Genomic DNA, 23551 nt, shown 5'->3' with positions numbered 1-23551 from the left:
CAGTCTCAGCCCCAGCGTCTGAATTTTATAATTTTAGCCACAGTCTCAGCTACAGTCTCAACTCCAAAGGCTGAATTCCAGAGTCTCAGGTAAAGAGTCTCAGCCACAGAGTATGAATTCCACAGTTTTCTCCAGAGAGTCTCAGCCCCAAAGTCGCAATCGCATGGTCTTAGCTGTAGAGACTCAGCAACAGTCTCATGCACAGAGTCTGAGTCTGAGAGTGTCAGCTCCAAATTCTGAGGGCCAAAGTCTCAGTAACCATCTCAGCCACAGAGTTTCAGCCACAGTCTCAGGCATAGACTTAGCCACAGAGCCTGAGTCTCAGATTCTCAGCCCCAGTCTTAGCCCTTGAGTTTCAGTCCCTGAGTCTCACCCCCAAAGTCTGAATCTCCGGGTTTCACCCCTTTGAGACAGCGAAAGAGAAGCAGAAAACTCAAGACAAGGAGCACCCACAGAGGAAACGGCTAGAAGTCATGGAACAGGCAGGGCACGCACGGAACGGCCGGGGAGCAACCGTAGAAGCAGAGCTGAGGAAAACAAAGTCCCCGCTGTGGCTTTTCAGGGTGCTTTTATGCTAGGTGATGGTTTGCTTCCCCCTTGATCCAGCCCGTTGAGGGAGGAGCTGTGGGTGGGGCTTGTATTATATGAGGCACAGCCTTTCATCAGGGAGCTCATTTGGGGTTCAGCTCTCAGCAGGGCAAGTTTTCTGGTGTTAGCTCCGGTTTTCGAGCCTTAGTGCTTTGTGGTTTATTTCTGGTGTGTTTTTTTGTGGTGGGTTTGAAATGGTCTTGCCCCACCGAAGACCTTTAAGCCACCTGAAGACATATTAGCGAATGCATTACTATCTTTGCATAGAGTTTTTTTTTGGTGCTATATTCGTAGGTTGCGGTGAGGCGAGTGGAATGCTAAGGCCGTTCTCAGGGGGAGGAGTCATGGCAAAGGTCATCTTTGCTTGCTATCATAGTTAACTGTGTAGCATTCCCTTTCTCTTTTGCAGGTGAAGAAAAGGTAGACAGCTCGAGAAGGAACGTAGCGGTGAGCCGAAAAGGGGATTTTCTCAAGCGTGGCTTCAGACCTCTGGCCTCGTCAAAGGCAAGTTAAAAGATCGGGCCTGGAGAGGGGCACGAAAGAGTCGTAAGATCATTGCAGGAGAGAAGCTGTTAAAGAGGCGGTCTTTTTGGGCACATAAAGGGAGCAGGTTATTATTCAGTTTGAGCTTTTATCACTTAAAAAGCTAAAGCACACCTGGGGCTCGTGTTCAGTAGTCTCTCGGGGCATAGCTCCGGGTTGTTTCTACAGCTCTGTTCTCTCAATGTATATTTTCCCAGAGATGACTCTGTCCAGCCATCTTACTGTTTCACGTGAGAACCCATTAACCGGCTGAAGCGGCGGCCGTATGCAAAATGGTTTGAAGTAGCGGAGAGCATTTTTTATTTGCATTGTCCAGGTGAGTCACTGGCAGGACAGAGCGGGCAGAAACATCGAATGCATTGAGAGATACGGTCTTAGAACGGGATTCCTGTCTTCTTTTGTTTCTTTTAAAAGAGAACACCAGATTCTTTAAAGTGTTATTTCTCATGGCATGATTTTCACATTGGAAAGCAGCAGGGTCCTAACACCCATCCCAATTCCAGCTTACTCTCTTGTTGCAGAAGTGAGAACAAAGCTTGAGATGAACACTGCTACTTTCATTTCACTTTGACCTTCCTTGCTCAAGTCTGGTTCCCATGTGTTAAAGGGAAACAGCTTTAGCATCACACAGCAATGCTACATGGAGGATGGAGTCACAGGGCAGCTTCTCCACCCTAGTGGCACAGCCTCTGGGCCAGCCTCTTGTTTCATCACAGCCATCTGAATAGATACAAGATGTTCTGCAAAGGGCTAAAGCAAGATAGCCATTGCTTAAGCTTATCTCAGCTTCTGTATCCATTAAGAACATACTTATCAAACAGGTGCCAAACATGACTTTTCATCATTTCCATAGTCATTATCATGTCTCACAATTCCAGAATGACAAATTGCATTTGGATACAATAACATTTTACAATACATAAAGATGTATTCCAGATCTTGGGAACTGATCCTCAGGGCCAGGAAAAATGTCTGCACTGGAAGTGTTTCCTTCTGTAACCAACCTCTTAATCCTCCAGACACATCTTTTACACTGGTCATCAACAGTCGTGGTTTAAACCCAAACACAAAAGCTCGTTCACTCACTCCCCCCCCCTTTCTTTTTCTCCCTCTTTCTTTCCTTCCCCCAGAATGTCCCCCCCGCTCCCAGGGGGATGGGGAGGAGAATCAAAAGAATGTAACTCCCACGGGTTGAGATAAGAACAGCCCAGTAACTAAGGTATAACACAAATCACTGTTGCTACCACCAATGATAATATTGGTTAGAGAAAATAACAAGACAAGAGAATACGATACCACCGCCGAATGAGTTTGAATCCCCTCCAAAGAGAGACTGTGCCCTTCCGGGTAAATCCCAGTTACCTCCCTGGGCATGACGTACTGTGGTATGGAATACCTCTTTGGCTAGCTTAGGTCAGGTGTCCTTTCTCTGCTTCCTCCGGGCCTCTCCTCGTCCATGGCAGAGCATGAGACTCACAAAGTCCTTGGCCACAATAAACATTACTTAGCAACAATTAAGTCTCTTCCCAGACTGGAAGTCAAAACACAGAGCTTGCAGCAGCTATTAAGAAGAAGAAAAACGGCTACTGGTAAACCCAGGACAGTATCCACCCCTTATTCCACACGATTTACGTCATGCTCTGATCCCACATTTTCGATATACCATCTCTCTTACATGTATATATATATACATCCACATACACACACACAAAGAAAAGAGAAATCATTTCTTAGTGCATGGACCAATCCCTATAATGTTGTCTAGTCCATTCGGTCCATGATGTCATGTTCCATCCTTTGTAACAGTCTTTCAGGGCAGGAAAGGCTGTGTGCAGTGTTGGATCGTTGCCTGCTGATGCTGATTGTTCCTTCACTGCAGAACTCGTCTGGTTCTATCAGAATTCATTCTCTGTTGGGATGATGGTTGGAGGGAAGTCAGGGCCAGTCGCTGGTGACCTGAAGACATCTAATTGATGGGCTATAAAAGTATTACTCAGCAGGCAAAAGTATACAATTAAGTTCATTGGCTGTTTTCCCCTAAAACCGAATCACCTTGAGGTATACATAGGACTTCCCCATCTTCCCGCATTACCCACCAAGTATATCTGGTCTCTGAGCAAAAGCAATCCCACGAGTGGGTTTGCCTTTACCTGAAGCAGGAATAACCCAGGCTGTCTTCCCCAGAAAATTCTTTATGTGCACCACAGCAACTTTGTCCCCCTCTACAATATGTAAAAGTTCTGACTGGGCTGGGCCAGCTCTGTTGGCCAATCCTCTGGTGTTGACCAAGCAGGTGGCCTTTGGTAAGTGTGTATCCCAGTGCTTGAAAGTTCCCCCACCCGTTGCTCTCAGTGTAGTTTTTAACAGCCCATTGTACCATTTGATTTTCCCAGAGCCTGGTGCATGGTAGGGGATGTGATATACCCACTCAATGCCATGCTCTTTGGCCGAAGTGTCTATAAGGTTATTCTGGAAATGAGTCCCATTGTCTGACTCAGTTCTCTCTGGGGTGCCGTGTCGCCACAAAAGCTGTTTCTCAAGGCCCAGGATAGTCCTTTGAAATCGTTCTCCCCTGCTCTCAGGACAGGACAGATGTTTGTGGGTGTTCTTAATTTGTGTGTGAAGGCATCTTACAGGCAGTGGAAGTTTGAGCACAAGGCAAATGGGAAAGGACTGATGGACACAGCAGCTCTCTTGCCTCTGCACTAATCTGCAAAAAGCTGAGAACTTCTCCCTGTTTCAATACTCTTAGGGTTTTCAGTCATACAGAGAATGTTTTATAACTTGCCCGCAAAAAAAACCTCAGCAGTGTTAAGCCAGTAAATAAGTAACACAGTCAAAATGAGCCTAAGGCCATGCTGAGCCTCTCTTGTGCAGACCAGACTCATCTGAGTCATGAATACATATAGAGAACTTTATAATGAAGATGGATTTCATCTGACATCCCTTGTAAACATTAAAGCTGGACAAAGCACTGCTTCAGACATAAGATGACTCCCAACGGACCTGGCCTCAAACACTGCCAGGAATGGGGCAGCCAGAGATCCTCTGGGCACCCTGTGCCAGTGTCCCACCACCCGCAAAGGGAAAAACTTCATCCAAATGTCCAAGCTAAATCTCCCTTTTATCAGCTTAAAGCCATTCCCCCTTGTCCTGTCACTGCATGCCCTTGTAAATAGCCCCTCTCCAGACTTCTTCTAGGCTCTGCTTAGATATGGGCAGATTGCTGGTGCCTTCTCTTCTCCAGGCTGAACATCCCCAGCTTTCTCAGCCTGTCTTCATCGGAGACATGCTCCACCCTTTGGGGTATTTTTCTGGCCCTTAATTTTAGGATCATAAGAGAACAGAGGTTGGAAAGGATCCCAGGAGGTCTGAAGTACATCCTGTCAGGAACAGGGTCAGAGCAAGGGGATCAAGTTTCCTTCTGTCCTGGCTGAACCTCTCCTCTGCCACTATCCCCCATTGTTTTTTGTCTTCCCACCAGGCACCATGATGAGGATCCTGACTCTCTATTCTCCATGTCCCCGACAACCTTTCCTTCCCAAGATGTCAGGTCCCATCAGCCTTCCCTTCTCTGGGCTGGACAAGCCCAGCTCCCCCAGCCTCTCCCAAAAGGCACCGTGCTCCAGTCCCTGCCTTTCATGAGGACTGGTTGCTAAACCCACTCCTGCTTGCCAATAGCATTCCTGAATTGGGGATCTGAAACCTGAATGGAGTATTCCAGAGCATCCCTTCCTTTCTTCTCCTGCCATGCTCCCGGTCATACAGCCCACGATGCTGCTGTCCTGCCTTGCTGCCAGGGCACACGCTGCCTTCTGTCCAGCTCCTGCCCACCCAGAACTTTCCCATGGGCTGCTCCCAACCAGGCAGCCCCAACCTGTGCCATTGCTCTCCTGCCCAGGACACCCTGAGAGGTTTACAGCCCCCCCCCACCTCATGCCATCCCATCTACCCAAACCAGCACAACAGACCCGTCCCTTGGGCTCCTCAAAAGTTCTTCCTGCTCCAGGCACAGAGCAGACATCCCAGAGCTGGAGCAGCCAGAAAGCTGATTTCATTCCACTGCTTTCCTGCCATGTGAGGACATACCACAGAGAAGAATTTGCTGCAGGATGGTTTATTGTGCTTAAATACAATGAGACACCTGAACTGACACAAAGTCTGTGGGTCAGACAACATGAGTGGCTGCTTAAGCAGGAGCAGATGAAAACTGACATTTCTATGAAGACAACATCACCACAAATTGAAACAGGAAAATAAATGTAAAGCAGGAAAGACATACGTGGTCTGTCACGACCTACACTGGCAGCCCTTTGCAGAAGAAAGCAGGCAGTGTATGGCTGCTGAAACACATCCAGTCAACAGCTTTTTCACAGCATCCATGAGCTCCTGGTTCCTCAGGCTATAGTTGAGAGGTTTCACTGCTGGAGGCACCACTGAGTACAGCACTGACAGCATCATACGGGCAGAGTTAACCCCAGGGTAAGGGTTAGGGTTAACCCTAACCAGAGTTAACCATATGGGCAGAGTTAACCCCAGGGTAAGGGTTAGGGTTAACCCTAACCAGAGTTAACCATATGGGCAGAGTTAACCCCAGGGTAAGGTTTAGGGTTAGGGTTCATATTAACCCTAACCGGAGTTAACCCTAGGGACGAAGTTAATCCCAGGGTTAGGGTTAGGTTTAGGTATACGGTTAGGGTTAAGGTTAGGGTTAATCCCGACTGGAGTTAACCCTAGAGGCTGAATTAACCCCAGGGTTAGGGTTAGTGTTAGCCCTAATTGGAGTGAATCCTAGGGGCGGATATAAACTTAGGGTTAGGGTTAGGTTTAGGGTTAAGGTTAGGGTTAGCCTTAGGTGTTAGTGTTAGTGTTATGTGGTTAGTGTTAGGGTAAGTGTAAGGGATAGGATCAGGGTTAGGGTCAGGGTCAGGGTCAGGTTCAGGGTTACGGTTAGGGTTAGGGGTTAGGGTTAGGGATAGCGTTAGAGTTAGCGTTAGGGCTTAGTGTTAGGGTTAGGGTTAGTGGGCTAGTGTTAGTGTTAGGGTTAGGGTTAACCCTAACTGGAGCTAACCCTAGGGGCGGAGTTCACCCCAGGGTTAGGGTTAGTGTTAGGGTTTAGGGTTAGGTTAGGGAGGGTTACCGTTAGGGGTCAAGTTAGGGTTAGGCTTAGGTTTAGCCTTAACCGGAGTTAACGCTAGGGGAGGAGTTAACCCCAGGGTTATGGTTAGGGTTAATGCTAAACGGAGTTAACCCTAGAGGTGGAGTTAACCCTAGTAGAGGATTTAACCCCATGGTTACTGTTAGCGTTAGGGTTAGTGTTAACTCTAATCAGAATTAACCCTAGGGAAGGAGTTAACACTAGTGTTAGCGTTAGGGTTAAGAGTTATGGGTCAGGGTTATCATTAGGGGTTAGGGTTACTGTTAGAGTTTAGGTTTAAGTTTAGGATTAGGGTTAACCCTAACCGGAGTTAACTGTAGGGGCAGAATTAAACCTAGGTTTAGGGTCAGGGTTAGCGTTAGGTGTTATGGTTAGGGTTAGGGTTTAGGTTTAAGTTTAGGATTAGGGTTAACCCTAACCGGAGTTAACCCTAGGGGTGGAGTTAAACCCAGGGTTAGGGTTAGGGTTAGTGTTAGGTTTTGTGTTAACCCTAATTGGAGGTAAACCTTGGGGTTGAGTTAACACCAGTGTCAGGGTTAGGGTTTATGGTTTGGGTTATTGTTAGGGTTAGAGTTAGGGATAGGGTTTAGGCTTTGTGTTAGGGTTAGGCTGGGTTAGGGTTAGTGTTAGGGTTAGGGTTGGGCTCATAACCGGAGTTAACACTAGGGGCGAAGTTAATCCCAGGGTTAGGGTTATGTTTACGTGTACAGTTAGGGTTATGGTTAGGGTTAACCCTAAAGAGATTTAATCCTAGGGACGGAGTTAACCCCAGTGTTAGGGTTCGTGTTAGGGTTAGCCCTAATCAGATTGAACCCTAGGTGCGGACTTAACCTAGGGTTAGGTTTAGGGTTAAGTTTAGGGTAAGCATTAGGGGTAGGTTAGAGTTACGTGGTTAGTTTTTGGGTAATGGTAAGGGATAGGATCAGGGTTAGGGTTAGGGTCAATGTCAGGGTCAGTGTCACAGTCAGGGTTAGGGTTTGGGTTACGGGTTTGGGGTTATCGTTAGGGTAAAGGTTAGGCTCAGGGTCATGGTCAGGGTTTGTTGGGTGAGGAGTTAACCCCAGGGTTAGGTTTAGGGTTAGCGTTAGGATTAGTGTTAGGTTTAGGGTTAACCCTAACAGGAGTTAACCCTAGAGGTGGAGTTAACCACACGGTTTGTGTTTGGGTTAGCATTAGCATTAGGTTTAGGGTTAACCCTAACTGGATTTAACCATAGGGGCAGAATTAACCGTAGGGTTAGGGCTAAGGTTAGGTTTAGATTTGAGCTAGGGTTAGGGTTATTGTTAGGGTTAGTGTTACGGTTAGGGCTAGGGTTAACTTCAAATGGAGATAACCCTAGGGGTGGAAGTTAACCCTAGGGTTAGGGTAAGGGTTAAACCTATCCGGAGTCAACCCTAGTTACGGAGTTATGCCCAGTTTTATAGTTAGTGTTAGAGTTAGGGTTAACCCTATTCGGAATTAACCCTAGAGGAGGAGTTATCCGTAGGGTTAGGGTTAAGGGTTAGGGGTTAGGGTTATGGTTAGGGGACCCTAACCGGTGTTAACCCTAGAGGCGGAGTTAACCGCAGGGTTTGGGTTAGGTTTAGCGTTAGCGTTAGGGTTGGAGTTAACCCTAACTGGAGTTAACCGTAGGGGCAGAATTAACCCTAGTGTTAGATTTAGGACTAGGTTTGGGGTTATTAGTGTTAGGCTGGGTTAGGGTTAAGGTTAAGGTTAGGGTTAGGATTAGGTTTAAGGTTAGAGTTATGGTTATGGTTATGGTTAGGGTTAGACTTAATGTTAGGGTTAGGGTTAGGGTTAACCCTAACTGGTGTTAACCATACAGGCAGAGTTAACCCCAGGGTAAGGGTTAGGGTTAACCCTAACCGGATTTAACTGTAGGGGCAGAATTAACCCTAGTGTCAGGGTTATGGTTAGGGCTAGGGTTAGGGTTAGGGTTATGGTTGTGCTAGTGTTAGGGTTATTGTTATGGTTAGGCTGGGTTAGGGTTAGTGTTAAGGTTAGGGTTAGGGATATAGTTACGGTTAGATTTAGGCTTAAGGTTAAGGTTAGGGTCAGGGTTAACCCAAACCTAAGTTAATACTAGGGGCAGAGTTAACCCTAGGGTTACGGTTAGGATTAAGTTAAGGTTAGGGTTAGGGTTAGTGTTAGGGTTAGGTTTACGGTTAGGGTTATGATTAGTGTTCGGGTTAGTGTTAGGTTTAGGGTTAACGCTAACCGGAGTTAACCCTGGGGGCGGAGTTATCTCCAGGGTTCAGATTAGGGTTATGTTTATGGTTAGGTTTAGTGTTAGGGTTAACCCTAACCGGAATTAACCCTTGGGGAGTAGTTAACCCCAGGTGTAGTGTTAGGTTTAGGTTTATGTCTAGGGTTATCGTTATGGGTTAATGTTAGTTTTAGGTTTAGGGTTAAACCTAACCGGAGTTAACCCTAGGGTCGGACTTAACCCCAGTGTCAGTTTTAGGTTAGTGTTAGGGCTTAGGTTTAGGGTACGGTTCTGTTTAGTGTTAATCCTAACCAGAGTTACCCCTAGGGGCAGAGTTAACCCCAGAGTTGAGGTTAGGGTTAGGGTTTGTAGTTAGGGTTAATGTTAGGGTGAGGTTTAGCGTTATGGTTAGGGTTCGGGTTAGGGTTAGGGTTAGGGTTAGGATTATGGTTAACCCTAACCGGAGTTAACACTAGGGCGGAGTTAACCCCTAGGGTGCTAGGGTTAGGGCTAATTTTAGGGTTACGGTTAGGGTTAGGGTTAGGGTTAATACTAACCGGAGTTGACCCTAAGGGAGGGGTTAACTCCAGGGTTAGGATTGGGTTTGGAGTTAGGGTTAATCCTAATCAGAGTTAACCCTAGGGGGGGAGTTAACCCTAAGGTTAGGGCTACGGTTATGTTTAGCGTTAGGGTTAACCCTAAACGGAGTTAACCCTTGAGGCAGAGTTAACCCCAGGGTTAGGTTTAGAGTTAGGGTTAGGTTTAGGGTTATGGTTAGGGTTAGTGTTACAGTTAGATTTAGGGTTAATACTAAGTGGAGTTAACCGTACAGGAGTGGTTAACCCCACTTAGGGCTAGGTTTAGAGTTAAGGTTAACCCTAATCAGAGTGAACCCTAGGGGCGGAGTTAAGTGTAGGATTAGGGCGAGGTTTAGGGTTACGGTTAACTCTAACTTGAGTTAACACTAGGGGCAGAGTTAACCCAAATGTCAGGGTTATGTTTAGGGTTACTGTTAGGGTTAGGGTCAATCCTAACCAGAGTTAACCATAGGGGCGGAGTTAACCCCAGGGTCAGGGTTAGGGTTAGGGTTAGGCTCAAGATCATTGTCAGTGTTAAGGGTTAGTCTAGGTTAGTGTTAGGGTTAGGTTTAGGGGTTAGGGTTAGGGTTAGGGTTGGGGTTAGGGTTAGGGTTAGTGTTAACCCTAACCGGAGTTAAACCTATGGGTGGAGTTAACTCCAGCGTTGGGGTTGAGGTTGGGTTTAGGGTTACAGTTAAGGTTAGGGTTAACCCTACCCGGAGTTAACCCTAGGGGCTGAGTTAAACCCAGTGTTAGGGTTACGGTTTGGGTTAGGGTTAACCCTACCTGGAGTTAAACCTTGGGGCAGAGTTAACCCCAGGAGTAGATTTAGAGTTAGGGTTAGGGTTAGTGTCACTGTTAGGGGTTAGGGTTAGAGTTAAGGTTAACCCTAACTGGAGTTAACCCTGGCGGCGGACTTAACTCCGGTGTAAGGGTTAGGGTTAGTGTTAGGGTTTAATGTCAGGGTTAGGGTTTGGATTAGGGTTAGCATTAACCCTAACCGTAGTTAACCCTTGGTTCGGAGGTAACCCCAGGGTTTGGGTTAGGGTTAGGTTTAATCATATACAGAGTTAACCCTAGGGGCCGAGTTAACCCCAGGGTTAGGGGTAGGGTTAGGGTTAACCCTAATCGGAGTTAACCTTAGGGGTGGAGGTAACGCTAGGTTTAGGGTTAGGGTTAATGGTGAGCTTTAGGGTTCGGGTTAGGTGTTAGGGTTAGGTGTTTGGGTTGGGGTTTGGGTTAGGGGTTAGGGGTTATTTTTAGTGTTAGGGGTTAGAGTTAGGTTTAGGTTAACGTTTAGGGATAGTGTCTGATTAGGTCTAGGGTTCATGTTAGGGGTCGGGATAGGGTTAGGGCTCGGGTTAGGGGTCGGGTTAGGGTCAGGGGTTGGGTTAGAGTTAGGGGTCTGTTTAGGGGTCCGGTCAGGGGTTGGGTTAGGCGTTGGGTCGGGTTAGGGTTAGGGGTTGGTTTAGGCGTTGGGTTAGGGTCAGGGGTTGGGTTAGGGTTAGGGTTAGGGTTAGGGTTAGTGGTCGGGTTATTGGTCGGGTTACGGGTCGGGTTAGGGTCAGGTTAGGGTTAGGGTTAGGGTTAGGGTTAGGGTTGTTGTCGGGTTATTGTTAACGATTGAGTTAGGTGTCAGGTTAGGAGTCAGACTCTGGTTAGTGGTCTGGTTAGGGGTTGTGTTCGAGTTAGGGTTAGCATTCGGTTTAGGGTTAGCGGTTCATTTAGGGGTCGGTGTCGGGTTAGTGTTAGGGGCCTTGTTAGGGTTAGGGGTCAGGGTCTCTTTAGGGGTTAGGGTTAGGATTAGGGGTTATGATTAGGGGTTAGGATTAGGGGCTAGGTTTAGGACTCCATTATGTTTGTTACACCTGTTAGGGTTAGAGCTAGTGTTTGGCATTAGGGTTCAGAGTCTCAGCCAGAGTATCATCTGCAAAGTTTGAATGGCAGAGTCTTATGCATAGAGTCTCAGCAGCAGTCTCATCACAAGTGTCTCAATTGCGGAGTATCAGCAGAAATGTGTCAGCTGCAGTTTATCAGCCACAGTGTCAGCCTGTGGTATGAGTCCTGGAGTTTTAGCCACAGAGTCTGGTCCACAGAGTCTCAGCTGCAGTCTATGCCTCTCATTCTGAATCCCAGAGTCTTAGCCACACAGTCTCAGCTACAGTCTCAGCCCCAGCGTCTGAATTTTATAATTTTAGCCACAGTCTCAGCTACAGTCTCAACTCCAAAGGCTGAATTCCAGAGTCTCAGGTAAAGAGTCTCAGCCACAGAGTATGAATTCCACAGTTTTCTCCAGAGAGTCTCAGCCCCAAAGTCGCAATCGCATGGTCTTAGCTGTAGAGACTCAGCAACAGTCTCATGCACAGAGTCTGAGTCTGAGAGTGTCAGCTCCAAATTCTGAGGGCCAGAGTCTCAGTAACCATCTCAGCCACAGAGTTTCAGCCACAGTCTCAGGCATAGACTTAGCCACAGAGCCTGAGTCTCAGATTCTCAGCCCCAGTCTTAGCCCTTGAGTTTCAGTCCCTGAGTCTCACCCCCAAAGTCTGAATCTCCGGGTTTCACCCATTTGAGACAGCGAAAGAGAAGCAGAAAACTCAAGACAAGGAGCACCCACAGAGGAAACGGCTAGAAGTCATGGAACAGGCAGGGCACGCACGGAACGGCCGGGGAGCAACCGTAGAAGCAGAGCTGAGGAAAACAAAGTCCCCGCTGTGGCTTTTCAGGGTGCTTTTATGCTAGGTGATGGTTTGCTTCCCCCTTGATCCAGCCCGTTGAGGGAGGAGCTGTGGGTGGGGCTTGTATTATATGAGGCACAGCCTTTCATCAGGGAGCTCATTTGGGGTTCAGCTCTCAGCAGGGCAAGTTTTCTGGTGTTAGCTCCGGTTTTCGAGCCTTAGTGCTTTGTGGTTTATTTCTGGTGTGTTTTTTTGTGGTGGGTTTGAAATGGTCTTGCCCCACCGAAGACCTTTAAGCCACCTGAAGACATATTAGCGAATGCATTACTATCTTTGCATAGAGTTTTTTTTTGGTGCTATATTCGTAGGTTGCGGTGAGGCGAGTGGAATGCTAAGGCCGTTCTCAGGGGGAGGAGTCATGGCAAAGGTCATCTTTGCTTGCTATCATAGTTAACTGTGTAGCATTCCCTTTCTCTTTTGCAGGTGAAGAAAAGGTAGACAGCTCGAGAAGGAACGTAGCGGTGAGCCGAAAAGGGGATTTTCTCAAGCGTGGCTTCAGACCTCTGGCCTCGTCAAAGGCAAGTTAAAAGATCGGGCCTGGAGAGGGGCACGAAAGAGTCGTAAGATCATTGCAGGAGAGAAGCTGTTAAAGAGGCGGTCTTTTTGGGCACATAAAGGGAGCAGGTTATTATTCAGTTTGAGCTTTTATCACTTAAAAAAGCTAAAGCACACCTGGGGCTCGTGTTCAGTAGTCTCTCGGGGCATAGCTCCGGGTTGTTTCTACAGCTCTGTTCTCTCAATGTATATTTTCCCAGAGATGACTCTGTCCAGCCATCTTACTGTTTCACGTGAGAACCCATTAACCGGCTGAAGCGGCGGCCGTATGCAAAATGGTTTGAAGTAACGGAGTGCATTTTTTATTTGCATTGTCCAGGTGAGTCACTGGCAGGACAGAGCGGGCAGAAACATCGAAGTGCAACGTAGCGAAGTGGCTGGAGGGCTTCGCACAGGGAAGGCCAACCTTTCGAACTCCGTATCATCACACATCTTTTTCTATTTATTTTCTCAGGTTTTGCATCCAAATTGGGAGAAGCGAAGCCGCACCATTAGATGGGATGTACGAAGATAAGAGTGTTTCATACTGGGCCGACGACTAACAGCGGCACGAAACAGGGCAGCGGGGCTCGCGATCTTTCTTGCAGGTGCCGTGCAGTTGCCTTTGGAGTCAGACGAGTACTCGCAGGGAGTTTGGAAGGTAAGGAGAAAAACCGCAGGCTCAGTCGCTTCTCACCGGAGTGACAGTCACTCGTCTCTACTCTCTGGGGTCTTGCTGGGGAGGGGAGCCTCAGAACAGCTTTCGGAAATTATTTCCGATGGGGCAAGGACCATTTCGCAGAGGGGTAAAGCGGCGGTATCGCAAGATGGGACTTCCGGAAGCGAAGCCGCGGCTGGGAGCGTTAAAAGCGTGCGTCCATTTCCACTTTTAAAGCAGCAGAGAGAGTATAGCATGAAAGTTTGGTCTCTGCTAACGCAGTCGAAGAGCCAGCCCAGAAGACTTCTGCTGGGCGTCACAGCACACAGTCAGATTTGCAACTGTGACACACACATTGCTGTCTCTCCTCACTTCATCTCCTAAAAGTCCATTTGAATCCAACCTCTCCAGTGCCTGCTCTCTGCTGTGCAGTTTGGACTCTGCTAACACAGCATTGGACCCAGGAAGGAAAGCTACTGCTGATCATATTCAGCACATAGTGAGCTTTGCAACTGTGACACACATATTGCTATTGCTCCTCACTTTCCTACAGCAAGGTCCATTTTAACCCAACACATCTGGTGCCTGAACTCTTTTGAGCAGCATCAGAGTGAGTAGAGCACAAAAGTTTGGACTCTACTAACACAGCAGAAGATCTAGGCCAAAAAGCTCCTGCTGGTCATCTTCAGCACAGAGTGAACTTTGCAACTGTGACACACACATTGCTGTCACTCCTCACTTTATTGCCTAAAAGACCATTTGAATGCAGCCTCTCCGACACATCTGGTGCCTGAACTCTTTTGAGCAGCATCAGAGTGAGTAGAGCAGTGAAGTTCCAGCAGAAGACCCTGGAGGGAAAGCTCCTGCTGATCATATTCAGTGCACACTGAGCTTTGCAACTGTGACACACACATTGTTGTCGCTCCTAACTTTCCTACAACAAAGTCCATTATAATCCAACCTCTATGGTGCCTGCTCTCATTTGAGCAGCAGTAGAGTGAGTATATCGTGAATGTTCGGACTCTGCAACCACAGTTGAAGAGCCAGGCCAGAAAGCTTGAGCTGCGCATTTTCAGCACACAGTCAGATTTGCAACTGTTACACACACATTGCTATCGCTAATGGCTTTATCTCTTAAAAGTCCATTTCAATCCAACCTCTCCAGTGCCCGATCTCTGCTTGAGCAGCACCAGAGTGAGTAGAGCAGTAACGTTTGGAATCTGCTAACAGAGCCAAAGAGCTAAGTCAAAAAGATCCTCCTGTGTTTCTTTAGCAGACAGTGAGATTTGCAACTGTGACACACACATTGCTGTCACTCCTCACTTTATCTCAAAAAACTGCATTTGAATGTAACCTCTCCAGTGCCGCTCTCTGCTGAGCAGCAGCAGAGTGAGCAGAACACTGAAGTTTCGACCCTGCTACCACAATCAAAGATCCAGACCAGAAAGCTTCTGCTGGGCATCTTCAGCTGTCAGATTTGCAACTGTGACATACACATTGCTATCGCTAATGGCTTTATCTTGTAAAAGTCCATTTCAGTCCAACCTCTCCGGTGCCCTATCTCTGATGAGCAGCAGCAGAGTAAAGCAGTAACCTTTTGACTCTGCTAACAGCCCTGAAGAGCTAGGTCAAAAATCTCCTTCTGGGCTTATATAGCACACAGTGATCTTTACAACTGTGGCACAAACATTGCTATCGCTAATCGCTTCATCTCCTAAAACGTCATTTCAATAAAAACATTCCGGTGCCCGCTCTCTGCTGAGCAACAGCAGAGTGAGAACACCAGTAACATTTGGACTCTGCAAACACAGCAGAAGAGCAAGGAGGGAAAGCTTCTTCTTGGCATCTTCAGCACACAGTCAGATTTGCAGCTGTTACACGTATATTGCTGTCATTCCTCACCTTATCTCATAAAACTGCATTTGAATACAACATCTCTGGTTCCAGCTCTCTGCTGAGCAGCAGCAGAGTAAGCAGAACAGTGAAGTTTGGACTCTGCTAACAAAGCCGAAGAGCCAGGCCAGAAAGCTGCTTCTGATCAGCACACAGCGAGATTTGTAACTGTGACACACACATTGCTGATGCTCCTCACTTTCCTACATCAAAGTCCATTTTAAACCAACCTCTATGGTGCCTGCTCTCCTTTGAGCAGCAGCAGAGTGAGTAAAGCCCTAATATTTGGTCTCTGCTACCACTGTCAAAGAGCCAGGACAGAAAGCTCCTGCTGGGCATCTTCAGCACACAGATTTGCAACTGTGACGCACACATTGCTGTCACTCCTCACTTTATCTCCTTAAACTGCATTTGAATGCAACCTCTCCAGTGCCCGCTCTCTGCTGAGCAGCAGCATAGTGAGCAGAACACCGAAGTTTCGACTCTGCTACCACAGTCTAAGAGCCAGGCCAGAAAGCTTGTGCTGGGCATATTCAACACACAGTCAGTTTTGAAACTGTGAAACACACATTGCTATCGCTAATGGCTTTATCTCCTAAAAGTCCATTTCAATCCAGCCTCTACTGTGCCCTATCTCTGATGAGCAGCAGCAGAGTGAGCAGAACACTGAAGTTTCGACCCTGCTACCACAATCAAAGATCCAGGCCAGAAAGCTTCTGCTGGGCATCTTCAGCTGTCAGATTTGCAACTGTGACATACACATTGCTATCGCTAATGGCTTTATCTTGTAAAAGTCCATTTCAGTCCAACCTCTCCGGTGCCCTATCTCTGATGAGCAGCAGCAGAGTAAAGCAGTAACCTTTTGACTCTGCTAACAGCCCTGAAGAGCTAGGTCAAAAATCTCCTTCTGGGCTTATATAGCACACAGTGATCTTTACAACTGTGGCACAAACATTGCTATCGCTAATCGCTTCATCTCCTAAAACGTCATTTCAATAAAAACATTCCGGTGCCCGCTCTCTGCTGAGCAACAGCAGAGTGAGAACACCAGTAACATTTGGACTCTGCAAACACAGCAGAAGAGCAAGGAGGGAAAGCTTCTTCTTGGCATCTTCAGCACACAGTCAGATTTGCAGCTGTTACACGTATATTGCTGTCATTCCTCACCTTATCTCATAAAACTGCATTTGAATACAACATCTCTGGTTCCAGCTCTCTGCTGAGCAGCAGCAGAGTAAGCAGAACAGTGAAGTTTGGACTCTGCTAACAAAGCCGAAGAGCCAGGCCAGAAAGCTGCTTCTGATCAGCACACAGCGAGATTTGTAACTGTGACACACACATTGCTGATGCTCCTCACTTTCCTACATCAAAGTCCATTTTAAACCAACCTCTATGGTGCCTGCTCTCCTTTGAGCAGCAGCAGAGTGAGTAAAGCCCTAATATTTGGTCTCTGCTACCACTGTCAAAGAGCCAGGACAGAAAGCTCCTGCTGGGCATCTTCAGCACACAGATTTGCAACTGTGACGCACACATTGCTGTCACTCCTCACTTTATCTCCTTAAACTGCATTTGAATGCAACCTCTCCAGTGCCCGCTCTCTGCTGAGCAGCAGCATAGTGAGCAGAACACTGAAGTTTCGACTCTGCTACCACAGTCGAAGAGCCAGGCCAGAAAGCTTGTGCTGGGCATATTCAACACACAGTCAGTTTTGAAACTGTGAAACACACATTGCTATCGCTAATGGCTTTATCTCCTAAAAGTCCATTTCAATCCAGCCTCTACTGTGCCCTATCTCTGATGAGCAGCAGCAGAGTGAGTAGAGCTGTAACGTTTCGACTCTGCTAACAAAGCCGAAGATGTAGGTCAAAAAGCTCCTCCTGGGCTTCTTTAGCAGACAGTTGTGAAGTAATGTTTACTCTGGACTTTGTGAGTCTCATGCTCTGCTAGGGACGAGGGGAGGCCAGGAGGAAGCAGAGACAGGACACCTGACCTAAGCTAGCCAAAGAGGTATTCCATACCACAGCACACATTCCCAGGGAGGTAACTGGGAGTTACATGGAAGGGCACGGTCTCTCTTCAGGGGGGTCGAACTCGTTTGGCGGTGGTATCGTATTCTCCTCTCTTGTTATTTTCTCTTATCAACATTATCATTGGTGGTAGCAGAGGTGATTTGTGTTATACCTTGGTTAACTGGGCTGTTCTTATCTTAACCCGTGGGGTTACATTCTCTCGATTCTCCTCCCCATCCCACCGGGAGCAGGGAGGGTCAGGGATGGGGGGGAGAGGAAAGAAAGAGGGAGAAAGAGAAAAGGTGGGGAGTGAGTGAATGAGCTTTCTTGGTTGGGTTTAAACCACGACAGTTGTTTTTTGGTGCCCAACGTGGGGCTCGAAGGGTTGAGATAACGACAGATCTGACCAGATTAATAGTCACTCGTCACAATGCTGATTTATTTGCTCTCAAAGCTCTTCCTCTCAATATCACAGTTTCAGAAGACTGTACATTACATACGGCCGATATTTGCTGTGGTAGTGTTTTTCAAGTGTAGGGCTTGGGCTAAGGTTTTTGTCTCATTGTATTTTATTATAATGACTTGTAATACAATAGAATCACTGATCGTGAAACTGATCGGTCTTATGTTCCCAGTGTGGTCACCACCTTTATACTTTGGGAGGCATATAATAAAGGTGCTTAGCAATTTCACATCTTTTTTCTCCTTCTCGGGTTGTCAACCTGTGAAGGAGACATTCTTTTACCCTCCCAGCCCCCCTCTCAGACCATTTACAGCATCATTTGAGAATTTTGAAGTTCTTGAATGGCCTTTTAATATTGTTGAGACCTGTTTGCGGATTGTGATGGGGATTACCATGTTGGCACGCATACAGAGTGTGTTTTGCCCACAACCATCTCGTCTGATTTCAAGAGGTAAGCAGAGTCAGGTTTGGGCCTTGCCTGGGGGTAAACAACGATATAGGAGGACCAAGAGATTTTCCCCGAGGCTGGACAGCCATGAGTGGCAGGGTGTGTGGGATAGTGTGGGCAAGCATCTAGGTCAGTGGGATCCTCCAGTACTTTGGAATTTCACCACCGAACAAGTGCAAAATCCGGAAGAATTAGTAAAACACTTAACTGAGGTGTGTGGTCAGACTGGCCATACCAGAGACGGGCAAATCATGGCAACGTGCTGGGGCTTGGCCTATGCTTACAGGGCTTTGTTCAACACTACCCAACACCTTCAAAAGTAAAAAAAATGCCCCTGCATCTGAAGGCAAAGCAACAGTCAGCGCAGCTACTCCAGCTCCAAGCACAGCAGCTATACCACCCCCAGCGACAAGTACAATTGCTACTCAAACAACAGTGAAAATCACTGCAGCTAAAACAGACGACCAATTTGTACCAATATCGGATGCCCCTGTAAGCAAGAGAAAAAGCAAAAAGGAGGCAAGAAGGGTGAATCAAGATAAAGAAACAACCTGGTATTCACCACCTGGCCCAGTATTTGGGCAGGAGTCATCATCACATGATGAAGAAGAAGAAGAGGTGACCTCTCGACCTGGGAACTCAACGGAGCTACAGAATATGCGAAAAGATTTTACTCGTCAACCAGGGGAGCACATCATCACCTGGTTGCTCAGACGCTGGGACAATGGGGCCTATAGTCACGAACTAGAAGGTAGTGAAGAAAAGCAGCTGGGATCACTTGCTAGAGAAGGGGGAATTGACAAATCAATTGCAAGAGAGAAAAAGTCCTTCTGTCTTTGGAGGTGGCTCTTGGCAGCTGTGAAAGAAAGGTTTCCATACAAGGACGATGTTCGGAGTCATTCGGCTAAGTGGACTACTTTAGACAAAGGCATCCAGTCTCTGAGGGAATCAGACATCACAAAGATGATCTATCACATCAAGCCAAATAATGGGGATATACCCATAGACCCAGATGAAGTCGAATGTACATGAGAACTAACACGAAATGCACCGTCATCATATGCTCATTCATTGGCAACAGTAACCTGGAATGACATAGTACCACTAAAAGTGGATGAAATGATTCATAAAGTCCGAGAGTTCGAAGAAAACACTTCCATCATCTCAGCTGTGTAAAAACTGTCCCAAGATCTCAAACAATTGAGGGACGATCTATCTGATTTATCCAGCTCCTCATGTGTACCAACACACGTCTCAGCTATTAACAAAAGGCGTCCTATTCTCGAGAGAGAAGATACAGGAGGTATACGCCACGGGCCACCCTATGGTTTTATCTGCAGGATCACGGAGAAGACATGATGAAGTGGGATGGAAAACCTACTTCAGCTTTGTAGGAATGGGTGGACGAATTGAAGAGGGGAGCAAGGGCCAAGACTCATCATCCCATGAGAGCTGCAGCTTCAGCCTCAGATGAGCAGGCCCCCAGATGGAGTGGAAGAGCTGACTTTACTCCAGCTCCTGCGATAACGAAGAATAATCCCTTTCAATATGACTTAAGTGTTCAAAGTTGTGATAACTATTAGAGGGGCCCTGCCTCCAGCCAGGTGGAGGTAGGGGATAATCGGATTTACTGGACTGTGTGGGTCAGATGGCCTGGCGCATCAGTCCCACAGAAGTATAAGGCTCTAGTAGATACCGGTGCACAGTGTACCGTGGTGCTGTCAAGCTGTCATGGAGTGGAACCCATCTATATTTCTGGAGTGACAGGAGGATCCCAAGAGTTGACTGTACTGGAGGCTGAAATCAGGCTACCTGGGAGGAAATGGCAAAAGCACCCCATTGTGACTGGTCCAGAGGCTCCATGCATCCTCAGCATAGACTACCTCAGGAGAGGGTACTTCAAAGGCCCAAAAGGGTACCGATGGGCTTTTGGTATTGCTGCTTTGGAGACTGAGGAAATTGAGCAGCTGTCCACCTTGCCTGGTCTCTCAGAGGATCCTTCTGTTATGGGGTTGCTGAAAGTCGAAGAACAACAAGCGCCAATTGCGACCACAAGAATGCATCGGCGGCAATATTGCACCAACCGAGACTCCCTGATTCCTATCCATCAGCTGATTCGTAGACTGGAGAGTCAGGGAGTGATCAGCAGGACCCGCTCAGCCTTTAATAGCCCCATATGGCCCGTGCGAAAGTCTATCGGAGAGTGGAGGCTAACAGTAGACTATCGTGGCCTGAATGAAGTCACACCGCCACTGAGTGCCGCCGTACCGGACATGCTAAAACTTCAGTATGAATTAGAGCCAAAGGCAGCCAAGTGGTATGCCACGATCGATATTGCCAATGCATTTTTCTCAATTCCTTTGGCAGCAGAGTGCAGGCCACAGTTTGCTTTTACTTGGAGGGGTGTCCAGTTCACTTGGAACCGACTGCCCCAGGGGTGGAAACACAGCCCTACCTTTTGGCATGGATTGATCCAGACTTCACTGGAACAGGGGCAAGCTCCAGAACACCTGCAATACATTGATGACATTATCGTGTGGGGTGATACAGCGGAAGAAGTCTTTGAGAAAGGGAGGAAAATAATCCAAATCCTGCTGAAAGCCGGTTTTGCCATAAAATGGAGTAAGGTCAGGGGACCTGCATGGGAGGTCCAATTTTTGTGAATAAAGTGATAAGATGGACGTAGACAGATCCCCACAGATGTGATAACAAGATAACAGCAATGTGTCCAGCAACTAATAAGAAAGAAACACAAGCTTTCTTGGGTGCTGTGGGGTTCTGGAGAATGCACATCCCAAATTACAGTTCGATTGTAAGCCCTCTCTATCATGTGACCCGGAAGAAAAATGATTTTAAATGGGGTCCTGAGCAACAACAAGACTTTGAGCAAATTAAATGCGAGACAGTTCATGCAGTAACCCTCGGACCAGTCCGTACCAGGCCAGATGTCAAAAATGTACTGTACACCGCAGCTGGGGAAAATGGTCCTACCTGGAGCCTCTGGCTCCAGGGGAGACTCAAGGTCAACCCCTTGGTTTTTGGAGTCGGGGGTACAAAGGATCTGAGGCTAGCTATACCCCAACTGAGAAAGACATACTGGCGGCCTATGAAGGGGTTCAAGCTGCTTCGGAAGTGATTGGCACTGAAGCACAGCTCCTCCTGGCAGCCCAGAGAGAATTGAGTCAGATAATAGGACTCATTTCCAGAATAACTTTATAGACACTTGGGTCAAAGAGCATGGCATTGAGTGGGTATATCACATCCCCTACCATGCACCAGGCTCTGGAAAAATCGAATGGGAAAATGTGCTGTTAAAAACCACTTTGAGAGCAATGGCTGGTGGAACTTTTAAGCACTGGGATACACACTTACCAAAGGCCACCTGCTTGGTCAACAGCAGAGGATTGGCCAACAGAGCTGGCCCAGCCCAGTCAGAACTTTTACATATTGTAGAGGGGGACAAAGTTGCTGTGGTGCACATAAAGAATTTTCTGGGGAAAACAGCCTGGGATATTCCTGCTTCAGGTAAAGGCAAACCCACTCGTGGGATTGCTTTTGCTCAGAGTCCCGGATATACTTGGTGGGTAATGCGGATAATGGTGAAGTCCTATGTATACCTCAAGGGGATTTGATTTTAGGGGAAAACAGCCAATGAACTTAATTGTATACTGTTGCCTGCTGAGTAATACTTTTATAGCCCATCAATTAGATGTCTTCATGTCACCAGCGACTGGCCCTGACTTCCCTCCAACCATCATCCCAACAGAGAATGAATTCTGATAGAACCAGACGAGTTCTGCAGTGAAGGAACAATCAGCATCAGTAGGCAACGATCCAACACTGCACACAGCCTTCCCTGCCCTGAAAGACTGTTTCAATTGATGGAACCTGTCATAATGGGCCGAATGGACTAGACAGCATTATAGGGATTGGTCCATGCACTATGAACTAATTTCTTTGTCTGTGCGTGTATGTGGATGTATATATACATGTAAGAGAGATGGTATATCGAAAATGTGGGATCCGAGCATGACGTGAATCGTATGGAATAAGGGGTGGTTACTGTCCTGGGTTTACCAGTAGCCGTTTTCCTCCTTCTTAGTAACTGGTGCAAGCTCTGTTTTGACATCCAGCCTGGGCTGGGAGCTGATAACACTGATTGTTTTTAATTGTTGCTAAGTAGTGTTTATTGTGGCCAAGTACTTTGTGAGTCCAATGCTCTGCCAGGGACGAGGGGAAGCCAGAAGGAAGCAGAGAAAGGACACCTGACCTAAGCTAGCCGAAGAGGTATTCCATACTACAGCACGTCATGCCCAGGGAGGTAACTGGGATTTACTTGGAAGGGCATGGTCTCTCTTGCGGGGGCGGGTGGGGGGTTCGAACTCCTTTGGTGGTGGTATCATATTCTCTTCTGTTGTTATTTTCTCTTATCAACATTATCATTGGTGGTGTCAGTAGTGATTTGTGTTATACCTTAGTTACTGGGCTGTTCTTATCTCAAGCCGTGGGGGTTACATTCTCCTGATTATCCTCCCCATCCCTCCAGGAGCGGGGAGGGTTGGGGGGTGGTGGGGAAGGGCCAGGAAAGAAAGAGGGAGAAAGAGAAAACGGACGGGAGTGAGTGAACGAGTTTTTGTGAACGACACTAACAAAGCCGAAGAGCCAGGCCAGAAAGCTGCTTCTGATCAGCACACAATGAGCTTTGCAACTGTGACACACACGTTGGTATTGCTAATCACTTTATCTCCTAAAACTCCGTTTCAATAAAACCTCTCCTGTGCCCGCTATCTGCTGAGCAGCAGCAGAGTGAGAAGGGCAGTAACGTTTGTACTCTGCAAACAGAGCAGAAGAGCCAGGCCAGAAAGCTTCTTCTGGGCATCTTCAGCACACAGTCAGATTTGCAACTGTGACACACACATTGCTGATGCTCCTCACCTTCCCACCTCAACGTAAAACTGAATCCAACATCTCCTGTGCCCTCTCTCTGTGAGCAGCTGCAAAGTGAGTATAGCACTAACGTTAGGTCTCTGCTACCACAGTTGAAGAGCCAGGCCAGAAAGCTTCTGCTGGGCATCTTCAGCACACAGTCAGATTTGCAACTGTGATGAACACATTGCTGTCACTCCTCACTTTATGTCCTAAAAATGCATTTGAATGCAGCCTCTCCAGTGCCTGCTCTCTGCTGAGCAGCAGCAGAGTGAGCAGAACACTAAAGTTTGGTCTCTGCTACCACTGTCGAAGAGCCAGGCCAGAAAGCTTCTGCTGGGCATCTTCAGCACACAGCGAGATTTGCAACTGTGACATACACACTGCTGATGCTCCTCACTTTCCTACAGCAAAGTCCATTTTAATCCAACCTCTATGGTGCCTGCTCTCCTTTGAGCAGCAGCAGAGTATAGCACTAACATTTGGTCTCTGCTACCACTGTCAAAGAGCCAGGCCAGAAAGCTCCTGCTGGGCATCTTCAGCACACAGTCAGATGTGCGACTGTGACACACACATTGCTGTCACTCCTCACTTTATCTCAAAAACCTGCATTTGAATATAACCTCCCTGGTTCCCGCTCTCTGCTGAGCAGCAGCAGAGTGAGCAGAACACTGAAGTTTGGACTCTGCTACCACTGTTGAAGAGCCAGGCCAGAAAGCTTGTGCTGGGCATCTTCAGCACACAGTCAGATTTGCAACTGTGACACACACATTGCTGTCACTCCTCACTTTATCTCAAAAACCTGCATTTGA

At 47.4% G+C, this 23551-nt stretch overlaps 1 long non-coding RNA gene across 1 annotated transcript; it reads left to right on the top strand.

Annotated features, from left to right (window-relative positions):
- The first annotated feature begins 963 nt into the window (after nucleotides 1–963).
- LOC136021448 (uncharacterized) lies at nucleotides 964–12775 on the top strand. Its single transcript, XR_010615774.1, has 4 exons — nucleotides 964–1092; nucleotides 1329–1447; nucleotides 12232–12326; nucleotides 12564–12775. It is a non-coding gene; the product is annotated as an uncharacterized LOC136021448 (long non-coding RNA).
- The last annotated feature ends 10776 nt before the right edge of the window (nucleotides 12776–23551 follow it).

Source organism: Lathamus discolor, chromosome 13, assembly GCF_037157495.1.
Source record: "Lathamus discolor isolate bLatDis1 chromosome 13, bLatDis1.hap1, whole genome shotgun sequence".
Lineage (NCBI taxonomy): Eukaryota > Metazoa > Chordata > Aves > Psittaciformes > Psittacidae > Lathamus > Lathamus discolor.
This window is presented reverse-complemented; position numbering and strand designations above follow the sequence as displayed.